Here is a 24,818-nt window from a genome sequence, read left to right on the forward strand (position 1 = left end):
GAATGTTTAGGGGCCAACGATGTGGTATAGCAGGTGAAGTTGCCACCTGGGACGCTGGCTACGCCACTTCCAATCCAATTTCTTGCTGATGTGCCTGGGAAAGCAGTGGAGAATGGCCCAAGTACCGGGGACCCTGTACCCATGTGAGAGACCCGAATGAAATTCCTGGCTCCTGACTCCTAGTTTCAGCCTGGCCCAGCCCTGGCTCCTGGGGCCATTTAGGGAGTAAACCAGCAGATGGAGGATCTCTCTCTCTTTCTCTCTCTCTCTCTCTCTCTCTGTGTGTATCTCTGTAACACTGCCTTTCAAATAAATAAATAAATAAATATTTTAAGTGAATTCTTCAAAATGCTGAATTTATTTAATTTGGAAAACCATATTTTACTAAGTACTTTGTACGGAGGTGTTAGTAGATGGTAGCAATCTATTTATATAATGAACAAAATTTAAAAGTTAGCATCTTTCTAGCAATTCCTCAAATGTAATGGAGTTCTGAAATTTTAAAGCATAGACACTGATTCAGACTTAGGTCTTATATGAAATATAAGGCTTAGGTCTTATATGAAATACCCATTTTTACACATTATTTTGGAAGCCCTTCCTCCTGTGTATTTCATGGTGTCCACTAAGTGATGAATTATAGCTGAAGGCTTTTCTGCATTCATTACATTCATAATGTTTTTCCCCACTGTGATGTCTCTGATGTTTCTTAAAGGATGACGAGTCATGCCTATAGGCTTTCCCACAGCGATTGCATTCATAGGCTTTCACTCCTGCATGGAGAGTCTTATGGTTGCTAAGGGGAATCCTCTGCCTAAAGGCTTTCCCACATTCCTCGCATTTGTAGGGCCTCTCTTCAGCATGGATTCTCTGGTGATGGGTTAGGTATGCTCACTGACTGAAGGTTTTAGAGTACGCAGTGCGTGCACAGGGCTTCTCCGCAGTATGAATTCTTACGTGTTCACCAAGGTGTTTAATCTGTTGAAAGGTTTTTCCACATTCATTCCAAGTAAAAGGCTTCTCTCTAGAATGAGTCCTCAAATGTTGGATCAAGCTAATGTTCTGGCTGAAGGCTTTCTGACATTGATGGCAGACATAGGGTTTCTCTCCGTGTGAGTTCTATGACGCTGACTAAGTGATGAGTGACGTCTGAAGGCTTTGCCACATTCCTCATTCAAAAGGCTTCTCACCAGTATGGATTCTCTGGTGTGTACTAAGAGATGCATTTTGACTAAAGGCCCTTCCACATTATTAACATCTGAAATGTTTCTCTCCAGTATGAACTCTCATGTGTTCAGTAAGGTGAATGAGCTGTTTGAACACTTGTTCACATATAGTACATTCATTAGTTCTTGTTTTTATGTAATTTGTTGGCTGGTTAACCAAATTCAACTTGTATTTCTTCCTCTTTCCAGATGTATCACATTCATGGTGCTCTGATCTATAATAACATTTAAATTCACTGTGCTATTTCCCCCTAACTTGTTAGTTTTTCAGCCTCTCTTGCTGTTGGTCAAAATGGCTTGTCTCACATCCTTTTCATGGGTTTCCTGGTGACTTTCTAAGATGCATCATCATATTGGAAGACTTTTCTCAACGTGGAATAAATGATATCCTCTCTCATGAACCTTTCCATCATAATTCCATGATATAACGGAGCCTGGGCAATGTCATTCATGGCAGTTGGCTCATTGGTTTCTATCTTACTCCTTGAGTCTGAACTGGGATCTCCTAAGCCTTCCTTCTCTGCCATCCATGGTTCTTCTTTCTCCACTGGGAAATCACATTAGGGTTAGAAAGATGATATCCCACTGACACCAGGTTCCTGCTTGATACAGGTTCTGGTGAACAAGGGCCAGTTACCCTGACTCTTCCTGGGAGAAGTCAGCAGACACATCCTTGAAGGTCAGCGTTTTCTGCGGTTCTGCGTCAGGAGCCCAGGGGTCACTTCATCCTCGAAGGGTTCTTCCTGGGCCTCAGCAGTGTCCTGAGACAGCAAAGATTCTCCTTCAAACATTTTAGTCACCTCTTCCCACAGGGGCACGCCCTCTGTGGTCTCTTTGGATGGTGCAACTTCACCCAGGTGCCACCTGGCCTTGGTGGGCATGCTGATGCCCGCCTGGGAGGGCTTGTCTGCTTCTGGTGAGAACATTGCAGGAGCCTCTGACTTCACAGCTGTGTGGTCATCTTCAGATCACAATCTCCGTGTGTCTGTGTGGCTCCTGAAGGCTGCTGTGAGTTGAACACCTCCGGTGCGCTCCAGACGCAGGCAGGACCAGAGCAGGGGCGGGAGAGCACGTGCTCTCCAGGCTGTCAGCCACAGAGGGACTGGACTGGGTGGTAATGGATTTTGTCTTTCCAGCCTTGTAAGGACAGACCACCTCTCCACTCAACGCAATCATTCTCCAAAAGATATCAAGCCCTCTTTGGAATCCCAGAGGAAGGACCATTGGCCTCTGGAGTGGACAAGGGTCTTCCCCAAAACGCCATCCAGGGCAGGCTAGGGCAGTGGGCTTTCCCAGCCACAGCACCAGGGGAGCTGAGCACTGGGTGGCCGTGAGGGCTGCTCTGCAGACTTCTTGCAGAGCCAGGTGAAGACATACCTCTCTAGTGGTGCTTTAATGCGGGGCCAGCGGCAGCGGCTAAGTCCATGCCTAGCTTCTGTCTGCTTAGGCCTCTGCCTCCAGACTGGACCTCCGGGTCCACCGAGCGGCCGGCTGTCCCTGGTACAGCCTGGTGAGCCCAGCTCCAGCTCTCCCGCCACAGTCCTGCTAAGGCTACAGCCCCGCTTCCGCGTGTCTGACCCCAGGCTCCACAGGCTCTGAGCTCTGCCCTCTATGGGGAAGCAGTACGCACCCAAAATTAATCTTCATTAAAAAATGTTTAATAATTTTTTTCAGTAAGGATCTAAGACAGTAAACTACTTGTCTATAACTGAAAAATATTTAGATTTCATTAAGTTTACATATAGATTTTATTACCTTAGTGTTTTTTTTTAAGATTTGTTTATTTTATTTGTAAGAGTTAAACAGAGAGAGGAGAAGGAGGGAGGGAGGGAGAGAGAGAGAGAAAGAGAAAGAGAGAGCAGCCAACACTTGAACTGGCGCCCATATGGGATGCTGGCACTGCAGACTAGGGCTTTAACCTGCTACACCACAGCGCCAGCCCCTATCTTAGTGTTTTTAATAAAATATTAATCTACTGCCTTCTGAAATCTGTTTTGATGAAGATTCTATTATTTTTCTGATGTGATTCTTTTACAGTATTTTTTCTCATTTTTTTTTAATTAATTAACTTTTTAAGGGCAGTTTTATATTCCTAGCAAAATTGACAGGAACATACAGGGACTTCCATTGCTGTCCCCCAGTATCAACATCACCCATGGGAATGGTGCATTTGTTACAACTGGTAAGTCTACACTGACACATCACAATCACCCAAAGTCCATCGTTCACATTAGGGCTCACTTGTGGTGTTATTCTACAGAGCTGTAAAAAATGTACAATGACGGGGCCGGCACCATGGCTCACTTGGTTAATCCTCTGCCTGCGGCGCCGGCATCCCATATGGGCACTGGGTTCCAGTCCCGACTGCTCCTCTTCCAGTCCAGCTCTCTGCTGTGGCCCGGGAAGGCAGTGGAGGATGGCCCAAGTCCTTGGGCTCTTGTACCTGCATGGGAGACCAGGAAGAAGCACCTGGCTCCTGGCTTCGGATCAGCACAGCTCCGGCCATGGCAGCTGTTTTGGGGGTGAACCAATGGAAGGAAGACCTTTCTCTCTGTTTCTCTCTCTGTCTATAACTCTACCTGTCAAAATAAAAAAAATGTACAATGACATGTGGCCAACATTACTGTGTGAGGGTATTTTCTCTGCTCTAATGTCCTTTGAGCTCTGCTTACTCGTTCCCCTCCATTACCTGAGCCCCTGGCAAGTGCTGATCTTTCTTTATTGTTTTCACACTTTTGCCTTTACCAAAATGTCATACAGTTGGAATCACACAGTATACAGCCTTTTCAGATTGGTTTGTTTCATTTGGTGATACACATTTAAATTTCTTCCATGACTTTTCTTGGCTTGATAGTTGATTTCTTTGTAGCATTGAAAATTGTATTGTCTGGATGGGAGACAGCTTTTTATCTATTCACCTGCTGAAGGACATTTTGGTTTGTGCTTTGACAGTTATAAATAAAGCTGCTATAAACATTCATTTTCAGATTTTTTAGTGGACATAAGTTTTCAATTCCTTGGGTAAACAAAAAGGAGAATGATGGCTGGCTCCTGCGGTAAGAGTGTGTTTAGTTTTGTAAGAAACAGCCAAATTCTCATCCAGAGTGACTGTACCATTATGCATTTCCACCAGCAATGAATGAGAATTCCTTTTGCTCCACATTCTTGTCAGCATTTGATGTGTTTTAGACTTTGGCCATTTAAATAGGTGTGTAGTGATATCTCATTGTTTTTATTTTTATTTTTTTATTTTTTGACAGGCAGAGTGGACAGTGAGAGAGAGACAGAGAGAAAGATCTCCCTTTTCTGTTGGTTCACCCCCCAGATGGCTGATACGGCTGGTGTACTGCACCGATCCAAAGCCAGGAGCCAGGTGCTTCTCCTGGTCTTCCATGCGGATGCAGGACCCAAGCACTTGGGCCATCCTCCACTGCCTTCCCGGGCCACAGCAGAGAGCTGGATTGGAAAAGGAGCTACCGGGACAGAAACCAGAGCCCCGACTGGGACTAGAACCCGGGGTGCCGGCGTCACAGGCAGAGGATTAGCCAAGTGAGCCGCAGCACCGGCCTCATTGTTGTTTTAATCAATGTCCTAATGACATATGGTGTTGAGCATCTTTTCATATGCTTCCTTGCCATCTGTATACCATCTTTGATCACGTACACTTCAGATTTTTCTTTTGCCCTATTTTACTCTGGGTTTGTTGTTTTTCTTATTGTTGTTGGGTTTTAAGAACTCTTTGTATATTTGTGTTTTGCAAATATTTTTTCCAATTTTGTGGCTTTTCTTCTCAGTGTTTTGTTTTAAAGATTTATCTATTTGAAAAGCAGAGTTACAGAAAGAGAGGGAGAGACACAGAGATAGAGAGAGAGGAGAGTTCTTCCATTGGCTGGTTCACTCCCCCAGATGGCCACAACGTCCAGGGCTGGGCCAGGCTGAAGCCAGGAACCAGGGGCTTCATCTGGGTCTCCCATGTGGGTGCAGGGGCCCAAGCAATGGAGCCATCCTCTGCTGCTTTCCCTGGCACATTATCAGGGAGCTGGATTGGAAGTGGAGTAGCTGGGACACAAACTGGTGCCCATATGGGAGGCCAGCACTGCAGATGGCAGCTTAACCTGCTTAGTCACAGTGCCAGTCCCCCTCATTCTCTTGACATTGTGTTTTACAGATCATAAGTTTTTAAAATTTTAATGAAGTCCAGGTAATAAATGATTTCTTTCATAGATTATGTCTTTGGCATTGTATTTAAAAAATCACCATTCCCAAGGTCATCAGGGTTTCTCCTATATTATCTTCTAGGTGTTTTATACTTTTGCATTTTATATTTAGGTCTATGATCATCTTGAATTAATTTTTTAAAGATTGATTTATTTATTTGAAAGGCAGAGTTACAGAGAAGCAGAAGCAGAGAAAAAGAGGTCTTCCATCTGCTAGCTGCAATAGCCAGAGTTGGGCCCATCTGAAGCCAGGAGCCAGGAGTGTCTTCCTGGTCTCCCACGTGGGTACAGAGGCCAAAGGATTTGGGCCATCTTTTACTGCTTTCCTAGGTCATCAGCAGGGAACTGGATCAGAAGTGGAGCAGCTAGGGCACAAACTGTTGCCCATGCAGGATGCTGGCACTGCAGGCAGCTACACCACAGCGCCAGCTCTTCTTGAATTAATTTTTGTGGAAGGTGTAAGATCTGTGTCTAGATTTTTCTTTCTCTAATGTGGATATCCAGTTGTTCCTGTACCACTTGTTGAAAAGATTCTTTGTACCCATTATATTACCTTTACTTCTTTGTCAAAGATCAGCTGACTGTATTTATGAGCATCCTGATTGTCACATTCTCCTTCCAGTAACTGGTTGTAGAAATCACATTCCCTTATTAAACTCTTTCCAGTATTTTATACTGCATCATGACTTCAGTGTATTACAGCACCTACTTGCAATGCTATCTGATATCTACCTCTCTGAAGAGAATTATATTTTCTGTGCTTTGCTTTTTCCTGTACAAACTCTTTTTTTTTTTTTTTTTTTTTTTTTTTTTTGACAGGCAGAGTGGACAGTGAGAGAGAGAGACAGAGAGAAAGGTCTTCCTTTGCCGTTGGTTCACCCTCCAATGGCTGCCGCGGCCGGCGCGCTGCGGCCAGCGCATGGCGCTGATCCGAAGGCAGGAGCCAGGTGCTTCTCCTGGTCTCCCATGCAGGTGCAGGGCCCAAGGACTTGGGCCATCCTCCACTGTACTCCCGGGCCACAGCAGAGAGCTGGCCTGGAAGAGGGGCAACAGGGACAGAATCCAGCGCCCCGACCGGGATTAGAACCTGGGGTGCTGGTGCCTCAGGTGGAGGATTAGCCTAGTGAGCCGCAGCGCCGGGCGTACAAACTCTTTTATGATTTGTTAGCCTTGTGCTGTCTTCTCCTTTCCTTTCCCAACTGAGTTTGGATGATTAGAGGTCCTGTGAGTTCTCTCCATTTCTAGTTGACTCTTTCCTGTCTCTTTAACTCTTCCTTTCCCTAATCTCCTTGTTTCTTGTCTCTGGCTTCAATCTGAGTTTCTCTCTTGCCTCTCCTTTGCCCCATTTTATATGCCCTCTAAGAAATGTGCTTAGTAGAAGGTCTCTGCATACTAACATTAATTTCTTCTTCGGGTATATTTTTAGCTTTTGTGCAGTCTCTGAGAATTGTGCTACCACGACATTCTGTAGAGGAAAGCTGGACACTAGGGAAAGGACAGAGAGAGCTGGGAAAAGCAAGAGAGGACAGAAAGAGAGGGACCCCTGGAAGACCCCAACGATCTAACATGGGGCATTACACATTCTTGTAATATTTTACTTTTCGCAAAGTGCCTTTATATTTGTTACCTGATACATATGTGGCACAAGAATGGTTCTTTACATTTTTCAGATGAGGAAATGGGGCTATCAATTAAGGGTAAGATAAACTGTGATTATGTAGCTTCTACAAGCAGAGTCGGGACTTGAGGCTTCCAACTTCAGCTCTCTATTTCTTCCTGACATTGCATGGGGCCAGAAGAGGGAAAGGGGTTGAACTTAGGGAGAATCCAAGTTGCCTTTTTAAAGGCTATGTTTTTCACAATTACCAAAAACAAACAAAAGAAACCCCAAAAAGTGAAGACTTAAGACTTAGGTTCTGGGCTAGTGCTGTGGCGTAGCAGGTAAAGCCACCTCCTGCAGTGCAGGCATCCCATATGGTTACCGGTTCAAGTCCTGGCTGCTCCACTTCTAATCCAGCTTTCTGCTATGGCTTGGGAAGCAGTAGAAGATAGCCCAAGTCCTTGGGCTTCTGCACCCGTGTGGGAGACCCAGAGGAAGCTCCTGGCTCCTGGCTTCGGATCGGCTCAACTCTGGCCATTGTGGCCAACTGGGGAGTGAATCAGCGGATGGAAGCTCTCTCTCTCTGCGCCTCTCTGTGTAACTCTGACTTTCAAATAAATAAATAAATCTTAAAAAAAAAAAAAAAGACCTAGATTCTTGGGGCCAGTGCTGTGGCATAGCAGGTAAAGCCACTGCCTGCAGTACCAACATCCCATATGGACGCCGGTTCAAGACCCAGCTGCTCTACTTTCAATCCAGCTCTCTGTTATGGCCTGGGAAAGCAGTACAAGATGGCCCAAGTGCTTAGGCCCCAGTACATGCATGGGAGACCAGGAGGAAGCTCCTGGCTCCCGGCTTCAGATTGGTGCAGCTCTGGCCATTGTGGCCACTTGGGGAATGAACCAGCAGATGGAAAACTTCTCTCTCTCTGCCTCTGCCTCTCTGTAACTCTTCCTTTCAAATAAATAAATAAATCCTTTTTTAAAAAAGATCTAGGTTCTCATGATTCATTTTTCTTATGGTAACAGAATAATTTTAAAAATAAGCTTATTTGTTGTAGCAAAAAAAAAAAAATGAATTACTTTCTGAACTGAGACCATCCCTTATAGACCATAGGAGAATGAGAAAAAGTGTGGAAGATAAATATAACGAAAGATAAATATAAGAAAACTTCAAGAAATTTCCAAGGCCTTGGAAGAATATTAGACCCAAATCCCAAAGGGGAAGACATTTTTCTGGAACAGTTTTTCTGCAATCCCATGTAGACAAGAACAGCAAGGCATTGGAGTTAGATTTAGCAGTGGGTCATTTTCACTTTTTACAATTTCAAAATCTTACAGATTCTGTTGTTTTCTGTCCTGGCTGTGTCTTTGTGAACTGCATGTTCTAGTTAGGTACCTCCAGGACAGAATCACCAAGGGAAACACGATGAGCCAGGAGCTTATGGAACTTAAGGTCTCTAAAAGACATGCTGCTACGTCATTGCATTTGGCAAGCAACGGTTTTAAGAGTTTTCAGGCAGGTCACAGGCCGGCACAGCCAGCAGATAAAACAGCCTCTTGCCTTCTGATGTTCTGCAGCCATCGTGGTGAGAAGGGAGTACCTGTTGGGATCCTGAGCAAGAGGCTCTCGTCAGTAGGCCTCTGTTTTGCTAGGAACTTGCTTCAAGTTAGAGGTTAGGTTGCAGCTCCCTGCCCTCTAAATTGTTCTGTTAAAGGTTACATTACATAGAAAATTCCAACAAAGCACTGGAATGTCTGAGGTAAGAGAGCTCTTTGTAAATCAAGGAGAAGAATAAAGTTCGGCAGCATAATCCTATCTCTAAGCCAAATCTGGATAATGTCAAAGTACTTTCAAATAACCATTTAACTCCTTCTTTGCAAGAATTAGAAGTCTGCACTGAAAGAGATGTTCCCTACTCCCCAAAGAAGCTAAGCAGGTAGCGATATTCTTTGCATCACAGATTTACTACAGAGGGGTAAAGAAAAAAAAAAAAGTGAAAATAAAGGTTAAATGGGAAGATAGTGAGGGAACATATCTTCTCTCTTTTAAAAGATTTAATTATTTGTTTGAGAGGCAGAGTTACAGAGAGAGAGGAGAGACAGAGATCTTCTATATGCTGGTTCACTCTTCACATGGCTCTAATGGCTGGGGCTGGACCAGGCCAAAGTCAGGAGCCTGGAACTCAATACTGGGACAGGACGTCAAACTAAGTACTGCTATGCCTTCTGCCACCTCTCCTGATATCTGCTTGAAGAAGAGTTCATGGGAGGACTTAGGGAAACAATTTTGGATATACTAATAAGAATTATCATTTATCAAATGTCTGCAATGTGCTAGATGCCTTACAGGCATTAGCTTACTTCAATGCCCCCAACTGCATTCCAAGGTGAATTTTATTATCCTTAATTTATCTTTGGAAAAGAATAATGTGGCTTACATTATATGATATGCTGAAGCCTCGTGACTAGTAAAGGCTGGAGCCTGCATTCAGACCCTAGAGTGACTGAGTCTGGATCGGCCCAGCTCCACTGTTGCGACCATTTGGGGAGTGAACCAGTGGATGGAAGACCTCTCTCTCTCTCTGCCTCTACCTCTCTGTAACTCTGCCTTTCAAATAAAATAAATAAGTCTTAAAAAAAAAAAACATGTTCTTTTCATGACACTATGGCTTATTCATTTATGTCCAAATGAAAGCCTGCAAATCATTGGAGACCCTGAACATGGGTCTACAGCTTTCCCAGATTATGAGCTACCCAAATCTATTTTCTTTATTCAAGTGTCCCAGTGTTTATTATAATAAATCATGTGAAATAAGGGCATGAACATGACCTGATAAATTCAGATTTATATCTTTCATATCTAACAGGCATCTGAAAATTAACATATACAAAATCAAATTTCAGAGGACCACTCACCCTTACTATATTTTTATATGGTCTTCCCACCTTAATAAGTGGCAACAACTATATTCTAGTTTGTTCAGCAGAAACAACTTGGTGCCATCTTTAATTCTCTGTCACAGAACATCAGAAAATGTTTTAGGCTTTACCTTTAAAATATATTAGAATCTATTTCCTATTGCCACTGCCACCCTGATTCAAGTTTCATTTTTCTGTTGGCCTGGATAATTGCAATAATTTTTCTCCTGTATTTAAGTGGCTCCCCCACCCCCAGGATTTACTGAATAGTATAACCCAGAGGAGGCCTTTAAGACAGAGGTCATGTCCTACCAACCTTCTGCTCAGTATCACTGACCAGATTTTCATAGCACTCAAAATAAAATCCAAAGTCCTTCAAAGGGCTTCTAACACCATATATCATCTGACCCCTCCTTCCCTTTAGAACTTTTTCCTACCTCTCTGTAGGTAATCTTACCCTAGTCATACTGGTCTTGTTTTCCTCAAACATACTCTGACTACTTCTGCCTCAGGACTTTGAACTTGCTGTTCATTCTGCTTGAGATCTCTTCTGGATACTCATAAAACTTACTCCTTCACTTCCCTTAGAACTCTGCTCAGATATGATTTTATCGGTGAGTCCATTCCATTAATAACTATGGTAGCTAGCATCCAAATATGGCTCCCTAATGAGCTGCATCTTTTTACAGCCTTGTGCGCTCTTCTTCCTCTAAATCTAGTGTGTTCTATAAGTTGTTTTGACCAAGAGAATGTGGTAGAGGCAACACTTAGATGACTTCTAAGGAGAGGTCACAAAAGGTGTTTGCAGTTTCCACCTGGATTTCTTGGAACACCTGCATCATAGGAAGCCACCAACTATTAGAAGCCTGTCTACCTATTCCCACTATCCTGCGAGAAAGCCTGGGACAGCCCATGGAAAGGCCATGTGGTCACAGCCCAGTTATTCCAATCTTCCCAGCTGAGATGCCATGATGCGAACTAAGAAGCCAGCCTACTCAGTTCTTCAGGTAACTCCAGCCTCAGGCACAGGCAGTGTAAAGTCCCCAAGAGAGACTCACTCAGTCAACCTACAAAATCATAATAAATTGTTTTATTTTTAGTCTTTTTAAAGATTTATTTTATTTATTTGAAAAGCAGAGAGAGAGAGAGAGAGAGAGAGAGAGAGAGAGAATCTTCCATTAGCTGGTTCACTCTCCAAATGGCTGCTACAGGTCTGGGTCTCCCTGAATTTTGTTTTAAATCAACGGTGTTTAGGGTGTTTTATTGTGCTGCAATGGCTATCTGGAACATAAGTCAATGTTAGCTGCACCCCTATGTCCATACATAACATACTCCACACCCTCCTTAACTTGCTTTGTTTATCTTCATTGCTCTCCGCCAGCACATGGCTTATTGTGTATTCGCCTATTTGTTATTGTCTCTCAGTCCCCACAGAATGCAAAATCTGGGAAGCTGGAGACTTTGTCTCATTCATTACTGTATTTCTAGTATCTGGAATAGTATTTATTTTAAGATATGCCCTCAGGGGTCAGCGTTGTAGTGCAGTGGGTAAAGGTGCTGCCTTTGACACCCGCATCCCATATGGGTGCTGGTTTGGGTCCTGGCTGCTGCACTTCCAATCCAGCTCTCTACTAATGCATCTAGGAAAGCAGCACAAGATGACCCAAATGCTTGCACCCCTACAAACACGTGGGAGACCAGGAAGAAACTACTAGCTCCTGGCTTTGGCCTGGCCTAGCTCCAGCTGTTGAGGCCATTTGGGGAGTAAACCAGTGGACAGAAGATCTCTCTCTCTTTCTCTCTGTAACTGCCTTTCAAATGAAATGAAATAAAATAAATACGTTTTAAAACATAAGATGGACCCTTAATTAAATATTTCTTGAATGAAGGCACAAGTTTATTTTGCTAAGTTTTCTTTCTCTAAACATAGTAAGCCTATAAAAAGAAAGGATTGAAATTATTTTAAATGGTCTACACCTATAGGCTTCCCTGTTATAAACACATCTGATGCTGTCTAAAATACCTCAGTCTTTGCCTTGCCATTGAAACACATCTTCTAAGGGGGAGGGAGTAAGGTTCTGTTCCTTTAATAAATATTGACCCTGGGAGAAGGGGACTAGAAGTATCATAGACTAAGTCTGTGACCCCTTAGCCCCCAACAATCTACATGTTGAAATTTTTATTTTATTTTATTTTATTTTATTTATTTATTGACAGGCAGAGTGGACAGTGAGAGAGAGAGACAGAGAGAAAGGTCTTTCTTTTCCGTTGGTTCACCCCCCAATGGCTGCTGCGGCCGGTGCACCACGCTGATCTGAAGCCAGGAGCCAGGTGCTTCTCCTGGTCTCCCATGGGGTGCAGGACCCAAGGACCTGGGCCATCCTCCACTGCACTCCCGGGCCACAGCAGAGTGCTGGCCTGTAAGAGGGGCAACCGGGACAGAATCCGGCACCCCGACTGGGACTAGAACCTGGGGTGCCGGCGTCGCAGGCAGAGGATTTGCCTATTGAGCCGCGATGCCGGCCAAAATTTTTATTTTTAAATATTAAAATATTTAATATTAAATAAAATATTAATTAAAAATTGTTTCAAAGGCAGAGTGGCAGAAAAACGGGGAGGGGGGAGAAACAGAAAAATACACAGAGAGAAATAGAAATCTTCCATCTTCAGGTTCACTCCCGAAATGCCCAAATCAGCCAGGGCTGGGCCAGCCCGAACCCAAGAGTTAGAAATTCCATCCAGATCTCCCATGTGGGTGCCTGGAGCCCAAGGACTTGGGCCATCTTCTGCTGCTTTCCCAAGTGCATTAGCAGAGAGCTGGATCAGAGGCAGAGCAGCCAGGTCTCCAACTGGCACTCCAATATGGGATGCCAGTGTTGCAGGTGTGTCCTACTGTGCCACACAACATTGGCCTTACGTGTTGAAATCTTAATCCTCAATGAGGGCACTTCAAAGGTAAAATGGAATTGAAAGATGTTTATTTTGGTACAAAAAGTCTTGAAACCCAGGTGTATTTTATATATATATATATTTTATATGTATATATTTATATATTTTCCATGAACTTTTTAAACATTCCTTTATCAGGATGTGGGAGTCTTTTGATGTGATTAGGATATGAAGGCAGCATGTATGTGAATGGAACTGGTGCTCTTATGGTGGAGCCTGGAGAATTCTGTAGCCCTCTCTGTCATGTAGGGAAATAGTGAGATGGCCATCTGCGTACCAGGAAACAGGCACTCACTGACGCTGAATCTTCTAGCACCTTGATCTGGGACTTCCCAGCTTCAGAACTGTGAGGAATCCATGTCTGTTGTTTAAGCCTCCCAGACTATGGTAAGCTGTTACAGCAGTCCAAACTGAGGCAGGAAGTAAAACAGGAGTCAGGCAGAGACCATGAGAACCTCCCCTACACAAAGCCCACATGCAGATGGACATCCGAAGCAAGGCAGACGCAGCCAAGGCTTTCTTGTTGGTCCACTGCACTGCAAACACCACCCCTCCCTTCCCTCAGGTCTGCAAGGACCTGAGGTTTCTCTCTCATTCCACATGCACTTGTTCAATGTCTCTTCCCTCTCTTACAATGAAAATACCTATTCCCTACTTTCACAGAATTAGTGAGAATGAAAGAAGGTCACTGAGTGGAAAAGCTTAGACATAAAATGTCTAAAACGATTCCAAGTTTTGGAAACAAGAATCTTCTTGGTGTTAAAATATAGTTCAAGATCTCATTTCAACCACTTTGTGGGAAAACTGTTAGCATTAAGATCTCTTGGCTATTAGCTTTGTTTATCTTTTTAGGCTCTGCTACTTCTGGAGAGAGAAGGGAAGGATTGAAGGTTGTATATTCCTAAAGAAATAAGTGCTGATACAGCAAACAGCACAGCCCAGGGGTGTGGGTTAGGGGGTGGGCTGTCATTCGATGTCAACGGAGGATCGGTTTGGACATTCTGCCATCTCCGAGCTTCGGCCTCAGATTTCTGGACAGCACATTTTCAGGCAAGAACAAACAACAGGGCTGTCCAGTTTGTTTTGACTCCTAAGGAAAGAAGAGACACAGCAGGAGGTACGGATAGTCTCAAAGCCCACAGTCCTTGCTTTACCAGTGAGAATTCCTAGCTAGCTTCTCCACTGAGATTATCCGCATTGAGGTTTTTCTCAAAGTACTCTCCAGGACCGAAATTGTACTTTCTGTATACAGTCCAGTTGGATCATTTCCCCAGAACAAAACATGACTACAGTGAATTCTCTCTGGCTTTGAACCAATAGCTTTCCTAGATTTTTTCAGTTCCCTGCGCCTACACCCTCTCCCTTTATTTTATAAATTCAGTCTGGGCACTTTGTTGAAACAGCCCTATTTAAAAGATTACAAAACTGAGATTCAGGGGCTGGCGTTGTGGCATAGCAGGTAAAGCCGCTGCCTGCACCACTGTCTTCCTATATGGGTGCCGGTTCGTGTTCCAGCTGCTCAGTCTCCAATCCATCTCCCTGTTAATCATCTGGGAAAAGCAGTGGAAGATGGCCCAAGGGCTTGGGGCCCTGCACCTTCGTGGGAGACCCGGAAAAAGCTCCTGGCTCCTGGCTTTGGATTGGCTCAGCTCCAGTGGTTGCGGCACCTGGGGAGTGAACCAGTGGGTGGAAGATCTCTCTCTCTCCCTCTCTCTCCCTCTCTCTCTCTCTTTCTCTCTGTCACTTTGCCTTTCAAATAAATAAAACAAATCTTTTTTTAAAGATTTATTTAAAATAAAAGTGTTTTTAGAAAAATGCCGTTTTTCACACTTTTTAGAAATAAACCCATTAAGATAAATAATGTTAAAATAAGATTTCTTTGAGGCCACAGCTGGTCCTTTTTATGTAAAATTACAAGTTTAAAATACATGTTGGATGGGGCCAGCGCTGTGGCACAGTGAGTTAAAGCTCCAGTCTGCAGCGCTGACATCCCATATGGGCGCCGGTTCAAGTCCTGGCTGCTCCACTTCAGATCCAGCTCTCTGCTATGGCCTGGGAAAGCAGTGGAAGATGGTCCAAGTCCTTGGGCCCCTGCACCCATGTGGGAGACCTGGAAGAAGTTCCAGGTTCCTGGCTTTGAATTGGCCCAGCTCCGGCTGTTGCAGCCATTTGGGAAGTGAACCAGTGAATGGAAAACCTCTCTCTCCCTTTCTCTCTTTCTGCCTCTGCCTCTCTGTAATGCTGCCTTTCAAATAAATAAATAAATAAGTCATTTTAAAAAATGAACATGGGAGTGCAGGTATCTTTTTCAAAAACACTGATTAAAGGCCGGCGCCGCGGCTCACTAGGCTAATCCTCTGCCTAGCGGCGCCGGCACACCGGGTTCTAGTCCCGGTCGGGGCGCCGGATTCTGTCCCGGTTGCCCCTCTTCCAGGCCAGCCCTCTGCTGTAGCCAGGGAGTGCAGTGGAGGATGGCCCAGGTGCTTGGGCCCTGCACCCCATGGGAGACCAGGAAAAGCACCTGGCTCCTGGCTCCTGCCATCGGATCAGCGCGGTGCGCCGGCCGCAGCGTGCCGGCCGCAGCGGCCATTGGAGGGTGAACCAACGGCAAAGGAAGACCTTTCTCTCTGTCTCTCTCTCACTGTCCACTCTGCCTGTCAAAAAAAAAAAAAAAAAAAACTGATTAAAAAAAAAAAAAAACCTGTAGAGTACAGTGGAGATTTTGGCTTCCATACAAGGTTTGAATTGGTTTTGTAGATTCTTCCCAGTACTTAGATTTAGGGTTTAGATTATCTCATGTGACTCTTATAAAAACGGAAGTTTTAGCCAAGCACTGACATGCAAAATAAAAACAAGAAACTTTTTCCTTCAGGGACTAGCTGGCCATAGTTGAAAGTTCACTAATGCACCTACATATCCATGGTAATTAAACCTAGCTTCTAACAAACTTAAAGTTAAATTTTAATGGCTTTTTATGTCTGGGTAATAAATTACATGTAAATGTCTTGGATGGAGAACTTTAGTTTACATAAAATGTTAAAAAAAAAAAAACTGTACTGATTGATAAACTCAGAAGAGGCCTTGGTGATCTGTGTTCCAGATGGCCCCTTAGCCCAATCAGTCAGCTTCCCTGAACCTTAGTTTCCTCTTCTATGAAATAGTTATGTTTGGAATTGTAACTAATGTCTACGCAGTGTTTATTTCTTCAAAATTCTTTCCTATGTATGATCTGACTTAATTCTTCTAATTCTGTGAAATAAGGACAGATCCTGTTACCCTTATAACACAGATGCAGAGACTGCAGCTCATAAAGGCTAAATTATATGTCTAAAGTCACAGTTTGAATACGATAGAGTGAGGAATTCAGACTCGGCTGTTCAGACACCATTCTGGGTAGGGAGACAGCAGCCTGCCGCCTCTGAAAGTCTGACACAGTAAAGTTATGTTTAGTCATTATTTAATTACAACCAGACTTTTAAAGTACCTTAAACACTATGCAACAGGTACAATATGTTCCCTAGCCTGCAGGACTGAATGCTGTTATGGTTCCACTGCAGGAGGATCCAATTAAGTACTAAGTTAATAGCCAACTTTATAGCTAAGCTAATAGAAAAGCCACATCACACTGGCTCCGTCTTGTCAAACCAGCCACTTTTTTTTCTTTTAAAGATTTATTATTTATTTATTTGAAAAGCAGAGCAGCAGAAAGAGAGGGAAAGACAGCGAGAGAGATCTTCTATCTGTTAGTTCACCCCTCAAATGGCCACAACAGCCAGGGCTAGGAACGGCTGAGGGAGCCAGGGGCCAGGAGTTCCATCCTGGTCTCCCACGTGGAGCCATTCTCCACTGCTTTCCCAGGCTCACTAGCAGGGAGCTGGATGTATGTGGAGCAGCCAGGACTCAGATGGGATGCTGGCACTGCAGATGTCGGCTTAACCCTCTGTGCCACAGTGCTGGCCCTAAACTTTTTTTTTTTTTTTGATAGGCAGAGTGGATAGTGAGAGAGAGAGACAGAGAGAAAGGTCTTCCTTTGCCGTTGGTTCACCCTCCAATGGCCGCTGTGGCCAGCGCACTGCGCTGATCCGAAGGCAGGAGCCAGGTGCTTCTCCTGGTCTCCCATGCAGGTGCAGGGCCCAAGCACCTGGGCCATCCTCCACTGCACTCCCTGGCCACAGCAGAGAGCTGGCCTGGAAGAGGGGCAACCGGGACAGAATCTGGCGCCCCAACCGGGACTAGAACCCAGTGTGCCGGTGCTGCAAGGCGGAGGATTAGCCTATTGAGCCGCGGCGCCGGCCTAAACTTTGTTTTAATTTATGTTCCTTGATCCTTGCAATCTGGGTTACTATAAACGCATTCTCTCATTGCTCACCCACCAGGATGTGTTAAGAATCACAGTATTAGCCAGAACAGCTGTAAGTGTGCAATGTAAATAGCACTCAACTAGTTTAAGGAATGATGCTAGTATGGGTCTCCCATGTTCTTTCCTCAGATATTTAACCCCAGGTGTTTGGTAATTCCTAACCCATTATTTCTGCAGTTTTTGGTTTCGACCTGAAGTCAAACATTCATTTATATTTGCATGGCATGCTTTCAAATTTTTCAAAATGCTTCTGCATTCATTATTCACCTTATCAGTATATAATACCAAGGAAGAGTTGAAATTGTTCTCTGTAGTTCCCTAAACAGCTATTTATTTACTTACTTACATATTCTCTGATTTTATCCTCTCAGGGTATTATCAATGCTAAACAATGAACACAATGGGATATCACAGAACTACCATAACGATACCGGAAACAAAGACAAGAAGGGGCTGGCGTTGCGGCACAATGGGTTAAGCCGCCACCTGTGAGGCCAGAGTCCCAAAGCAGAGTGCTGGTACAAGTCCTGGCTGCTCTGCTTCCAATGCAGCTTCCTGCCAATGTGTCTGGGGAAGCAAGAAAGAGGTCCCAGGTACCTGGGCCTGCGCCACCCATGCGGGAGACCCAGATGGAATTCCAGGCCCCTGGCTTCAGCCTGGCTCAACCCTGGCCGTTGAGGACATGTGAGGAATGAATGAACGGAAGGAAGTTCTCTCTCTTTCTCCCTCTCTTCCTCTGTCACTTTGCCTTTCAAACAGATAAAATCTTAAAAAAACAAAGTGGGGGAGAGCAGTGCTATGGTGTAGTGGGCTAAGCTTCCACCTGCAATCCCCAGCATCCGACACGGGTGCTGGTTCTAGTCCCAGCTGCTCCTCTTCCAATCTAGCTCTCTGCTATGGCCTGGGAAAACAGTAAAAGATGGCCCCAGTGCATTGGCCCCTGCATTCGTGTAGGAGACCCAGAGGAAGCTCCTGGCTCCTGGCTTTCGATTGGCCCAGTTCTAGCTGTTGTGGCCATTTGGGGTGTGCACCAGAGGATAGAAGACCTTTCTCTCTGTCCCTCCTTCTCTCTGTCTGCAGCTCTATTTCTCAAATAAATAAATAAAAATCTTTTTTAAGAAATGAAGACATGAAGATAATAGAATGAAGAACAGTAAAGTGTGCCAATCAGGTCTGAAGTTAGTAGGGTCTGAAATAACCACAAACATTGAAAATAAAATAAAGTAACATGTTCCAAAAGTAACAAATCAATCAAAAAAGATATAATCTAGGTTCAATCATCAAATGTACAATTCCAAAGCGTAAGAGAAAGTTAGCAGCAATTGGTGAGAATATCTTTGTCGCAGAAGTGCCAATATCACTTAAAGCTTCAGAAGGAAGCCTAAGTAAATTAATACTCAGTTCTTTTAAATATAAAATGAGAAATAAATGAACATAACTCTACTAAAATCTATAAATATTCAAAGAAATAGAAGATGTAGAGTGAGGTTAATAATTAGGTGTCATAATCAATTGTCTTTTTATAATAAAATTTAAATATTTTTTAAATGTTAATTTTTGTTTTCATTAAGTAATATGCTCATAAATATTTAGGAAGAACTCTCTGGAGGCAATATATACTGCTACAGTGTAAGAGCAGCGAATTATCAAGGACAGAATACATATTTGTACAGATTTTGAACCGATCTGATACAGAAATTTCCAAGTGTTCTTGAAAAAATATGTGAGTGTTCACTTCCATAAGGCATTAAGCTGTTTCCTTTAAAAATTCCAGCTGGAGGGGCCAGCACTATGGCGTAGTGGATAAAGCCTCCACCTGCAATGCCGGCATCCCATATGGGCACTGGTTCAAGTCCCAGCTGCTCTACTTCCAATCCAGCTCTCTACTATGGCCTGGGAGGGCAGCAGAAGATGGCTCAAGTCCTTGGGCCCCTGCACCTGTCTGGGAGACCCAGAAGAAGTTCCTGGCTCCTGGCTTGGGGAGTGAATCAGCAGATGGAAGACTTCCCTCTGCTTCTCTGTAACTCTGCCTTTCAGATACATAAATAAATCTTTTTTAAAAAAATTCCAGCTGGAAAGCCACTGATATGCCTGTACACTTAACTGTCCCTTGAGACATTTTAAGTCTGTGTGTATCATTCACGGGCCCATCAAAATTTTGGCATGGAGCCTGATGGGTGACCAAGAAGCAAGAGAGGACAGGATATCAAGAAGTCACAGGATGGAGGACAAAATACTACAGAATGAGCAGCAGTGTATTTTTAAGTCCAAGGCCAGTCACAGTGTGTTTCGGAATACTTAGGAGCTCCTTACTATTTGGCATCTGGAAAGCTACTAGAAAAAGCCCAATTTGGATTAGTGTCACTTAGGGACAATCCTGGTTCTGGGACCCAGTTGCTTTCTTCTTCCAGCTGCTAGGGATGCAGTTATGTTGCCATCTAGTGGCTGTATTGAGAATTGCAGCTGCCCTACACGCTAGGGGAAGCCTTGATTCACCATCTTGTGTCAATTCACAACCTAAGTCAATTCAGATCAGGAATGACATAAATTAGCTTGGCAAAACTCCCTCTAACAGAGATCACCCTAGCGACTCACCTTGAAAATGTGTCTTCTGTCTCTGTCTCCTTGTGCAAAGAGCTTTAATTTCTTGCACAGTCTTAAATTCTCATGGTTTCCAAAAGATTAAAGTGAACATATATAAACCAGAACACATACATGTGTTTTTTAAAAATCATCATTTTTTTAGTTTGTCAAACAAATTCTTTATTTCAAGAAGGAAGAAACTGAAGCCTAGAGAGGTAACAAGGAGGTGCTTCAAGAGTTGATTTCTCATTCATTTATTAACAAGTATTACTCATTGGGTTTCTTCTCAGAGCCACGTGCTGAGGAAGCAAAGATGGATAACACACCAGGACCGCTCTGTCTAGAGGGGAGGCAGGGTCAGAATCAATTAAGAAAGAGTATGAGGGCCGGCGCCACGGCTCACTTGGCTAATCCTCTGCCTGCGGCGCCGGCACCCTGGATTCTAGTCCTGGCTGGGGCGCTGGATTCTGTCCCAGTTGCTCCTCTTCCAGTCCAGCTCTCTGCTGTGGCCTGGGAGGGCAGTGGAGGATGGCCCAAGTGCTTGGGCCCTGCACCTGCATGGGAGACCAGGAGGAAGCACCTGGCTCCTGGCTTCGGATCTGCGCGGCGCACTGGCCACAGCGGCCATTTGGGGGGTGAACCAACGGAAGGAAGACCTTTCTCTCTGTCTCTCTCTCTCTCACTGTCTAACTCTGCCTGTCAAAAAAAAAAAAAAAAAGTATGAGAGAACAGTGGTGGGCTGTGCAAATAGCTTGCTGAGACCAGGCCTGGGAGTACTGAGTCATATTTAAGGCAACGAACCCTAAAAAGGACACACAGTAAACAAAATGTGGCAAATCCATACACCAGTGTATCTATTCAGCTCTGTAAAGGAAGAGCAGTCTGACGTGTACAATAACGTGTGAATCTTGAGGACATTCTGCTAAGTGAAATAAGCCGGTACACTAAAGGGCAAATAGCACATGGTTCCACTAGCATGAGGCATCTGCAACAGTCGAGTTCATAGAGACAGCAAGTAGAACGTGGCTTGCGGGTGCTGGGGGAAAGACAAATGAGAAGTTACCACCCAAAGCACTGACTTTCAGTTTGAGAAGATGAAAGAATCCTGGAGACGGACGGTGGAGATGGTAACACAATATGATTATGCATAACACCTCTGGATGGCACATTTAAAAATGGCTAAGACAGTAAAGTTTGCTATGTGTATTTTACCACAAGTTTTAAAAAGAAGTACACAGAAAGCAATGGGAACAGCCACACACAATATACTTCTTGTAACATTGAGCAAAAGAAGCTAGACAGAAAAGGGTGCATTCTGTGGGCTTCCATTTACATAATCCACATGCTAAAAGAGAGGCAGGGCTGGCGCTGTGGCATAGCAGGTAAAGCCGCTGCCTGTGGTGCTGGCATCCCATATGGGCACTGGTTCAAGTCCCGGCTGCTCCTCTTCTGATCCAGTTCCCTGCTATGGCCTGGAAAAGCAGTGGAAGATGGCCCAAGTCCTCGGATCCCTACCTCCGTGTGGGAAACCCAGAAGCTCCTGGCTCCTGGCTTCAGATCAGTGCAGCTCCAGATTTTGTGGCCATCTGGGGAGTGAACCAGCGGATAGAAGACCTCTCTCTGCTTCTGCCATTCTATAACTCTGCCTTTCAAATAAAATAAATAAATCCTTAAAAAAAAAAGAGAGAGAGAGAGAGGCAGAGATGGAAAGGTAGCATGGGCTTCTAGGGTTCTGGTAATGTCCGTTTCTTAATCAAAGAGCACTCACTTTGTAAAAATTAATTTTGCTGTGATAATTTTTGCAGTTTTCTGTACGTATAGTAAGCTTCAAGTTTCTTTTTCTTTTCATGAGACACGGACAACCTGAAGGGGAATCACCAGAATAGTCAAGGAACTTTAAGCCTTTGTAGATGGAAAGGTTGAAAACTTTCAGGATGGCCAAAGTAGCTAGAGTCTTCAACTACGTCTGAAGCAGTGGCATGTGGAAGAGGAAGCAGACTGCGCACTATGCCAAAGCAGATCTTGGAAATGGTGGCGGGTGGTAGTGAGAGGAAGAAGGAGTTCAGTTCCTTATAAAGGATGTTTCAACTGTTGAGTGAGAATGGGATCGCTTACGCAGCATATGAACCAAGCACTGACTTTGGGGCAAATGTAACTGGGGGGAGGGGCATCCTGCCTCTGCCAGTAATTTGGATGAATTCTGTCAAATAGGGAGTCTCAGCTCCTACACTTGTAAAATGGGGCTTGCACTTTCTCACTGGTTTACTTTCAGGATTAGTGATAATGCATACACATGCCCAGCCCAGGCTTGGCTCAGGAAGTAGCAGAGATTATTTTCAGTAGAAGATGAATCACCCATCAGTGAGGTGTTAAATGTATTGAAGCATTTGTCTCTTTCAACAACAGTAATGTCCGCTGCTCTGCATCTGTCTAACTTGCCAGGGTCACACAGCGGGTAAGTGGCAAGGCCTTCCGTTCCTGAGATAGCTCCACTCCAGTGGGCCGCCTCAAGCAAGGATGTTCCCAGCAGCAGCCAGTGCCCATCAGGGCTGCATGCTAGTGATACAGCAGCGACGGGCAGGATCCTGATCCTTTCAGTTCTGAGTGTGCTTTGGAGAAATCCAGGCGGAAAAATCAAGTCATGGGCAATGGAGAAGCTTGAGGCTAACAGGTATGTGTGGTGGGGAGGAGAGGAGAGTTTTTAAACAGAGGAGTAAGGGAGGGGTGGTGTTATGGCACATCTGGTTAAACTGTCATCTGTGAGGTTGGTATCCTACATTAGTGCCGGTTTGCATCCCAGCTGCTCTGTTCTCTGCTGATGTGCCTGGAAAAGCAGTGGAAGATGACCCAAGTGCTCGGGCCCTACTACCCATGTGGCAGACCCAGATGCAGCTCTGAGATCCAGGCTTTGGCCTAGCCCAATGCCCACCAATGCAGCCATTTTGGGGGAGTGAATCAGTGGATGAAAGATCTCTCTCTCCCTCTCTGTCTCTCTCTCTCTGTGTGTCTCTACCTTTCAAATATAATTTTTTTAAAAGAGCGGATTAAGGAAAAATTTGAAGACAAGGTTAGCCCACATCACCATTTTTTTTTTTTAGCACCCATCTCTTACTGGTTACATTAATAAGTAATAGTTCTAAACACAGCATGTTACTTTGAAAATTCAGTTTCTTCATTTTAGGGAAACACGATGCACTTAATTCACAAAGGTGAGAAAAACCTGAATTAGTGCTTTGGCCTAAGCTTCCCCAAAGCTTCCTTCATATCCTGGCTCCAAACTTCTTAACTCTCCATTTCCAAAGGAACTGACTTCCTGGAGCAGAGCCTCTCCTTCCACTCCAGGCTCCCTTCTCATCTTCTGTTGCACATCTGCCTTGGACGTATGCAAGGAACAAGGAGAAAAAGGAGAGTTCCTAGGACAAGGGGGCGAGGAAACAAACACCTGGAATGGTCTTCTTTGACTCGGGCATTACACACTCAGGTCAGACTGACCCTTTGAACTTACTTCTTCTCCAAGCTGCTCGAATGCTCGACAACTTTTATACCGGCTGAAAAATAAAGGGGTAGCAATTTAACTCGCTATAGCTTAGGCCTTAGCCAGAGGAGAAAATTATCAGCAGCTTCCTTGTATAACAGCTTATTTTAGCTGTTTCCTTCTTCACATGAAAGCCCTTGGTAGAAACCAACATTACAGTCCAAACCCACACAAAAACCTCAGCTTTTAGTCACAGGCCTCACAGGGATGTGACATCATTTCTCAGTTTACCAAATGGAGACATTTCCTGGAACACCCACTCTGAGCTTTTGCCTAAAGGAGTTGGGGAGTTTGCAGCCCATGATGGTGTCTAACTGGATCTCCTAGGTTGGTATCCCATAGACAGACTTCTTTCAGTGGGGCCTGTTCTTTTCATAGGTAGAAGACAAAGCAGTGACTTGTCCTCCTTTTGGGATGGAGAGCAGTCCCCAGTGTACACAGCAGAGTCCTGCAGAAGTGATGGCACATTCAGAATGAGTAATTTGTGGAGCAGATAATAAAAGGACCATACACAAGTAGATGGAGTTTGGGGGAGCAACACTGGATTGGGCGGTACCCCAGGGTTAGTTACTGTGAGCCAAAGAAAGGGATTCTTGCTGAAGTGGTTCTCAAATTTCAGGAAGCATCTGCATCACCTAAATGACTTATTAAAACACAGACTGCCGGGCCCTACCTCGGAATTTCTGCTTCAGCTGGTCTAGGGTAGGACTGGAGTGCTTGTATTTTCCACAAATTCCCTGATGATGACAATGATGTCGGAGAAAACTGTGGAGAAGATGTGCAGACGTGCAGCCAACACAGGGAGACTCAGCAGGGAAGAGATCAGCGGAACCTAATCCAATCAGCCCAATTTCCGCTTATCCAATTCCTTCTGTTGCTTCTCATTGATTAAAGTCAACCAGCAATCAAGAGGTAAGAGAGCCCCAAGACACAATTTAGACAGTCCAGTCTCTCTGACACAGATCAAAGAGGAGAGTGGATTTGGGGAACCAAGTGGAAAATACTCAGCACGTTCACCCAAAAATCTCTGCAAGTACTTTCTTCTCATTTTTTTTTCCCCACGTTACCTTGTATTTCTATCATGGTTTCTAGTGTGCACAAACATTCACTTACATCATACAGTATCCTTGTCATTCTCACTGTATAAGGTAGGTGGGAATGATACATGCTCATATACAAGTAAGGAAACTGAGGTTCAAAATGGTAGAGGCTGTGCATCTGATAAGAGCTGGGCCATTAACACAAGTTTTCATGGGTTCCAATGTGGGTCTTTCCCTGCCACTTCACACTTCAGACATCAGGGAATCTGGAAGTGATCCTGGTCCCCCAGACCTGGCTTGTGGTGAACTATCTCCCCCTCAGTGCCCCATGCGCATTCTCTTCCTTGAATGAAAAGTTCAACCCTTGCTCAAGGGCTTACAGTGAAT

General features: G+C 44.4%; 1 pseudogene; it reads right to left on the minus strand.

Moving 5' to 3' along the window:
* Window positions 1–302: 302 nt before the first annotated feature.
* Window positions 303–24,525, minus strand: LOC138844802 (zinc finger protein 69 homolog; annotated as a pseudogene).
* Window positions 24,526–24,818: the final 293 nt, after the last annotated feature.

This window comes from Oryctolagus cuniculus, chromosome 12, assembly GCF_964237555.1.
Source record: "Oryctolagus cuniculus chromosome 12, mOryCun1.1, whole genome shotgun sequence".
Taxonomy (NCBI): Eukaryota; Metazoa; Chordata; class Mammalia; order Lagomorpha; family Leporidae; genus Oryctolagus; species Oryctolagus cuniculus.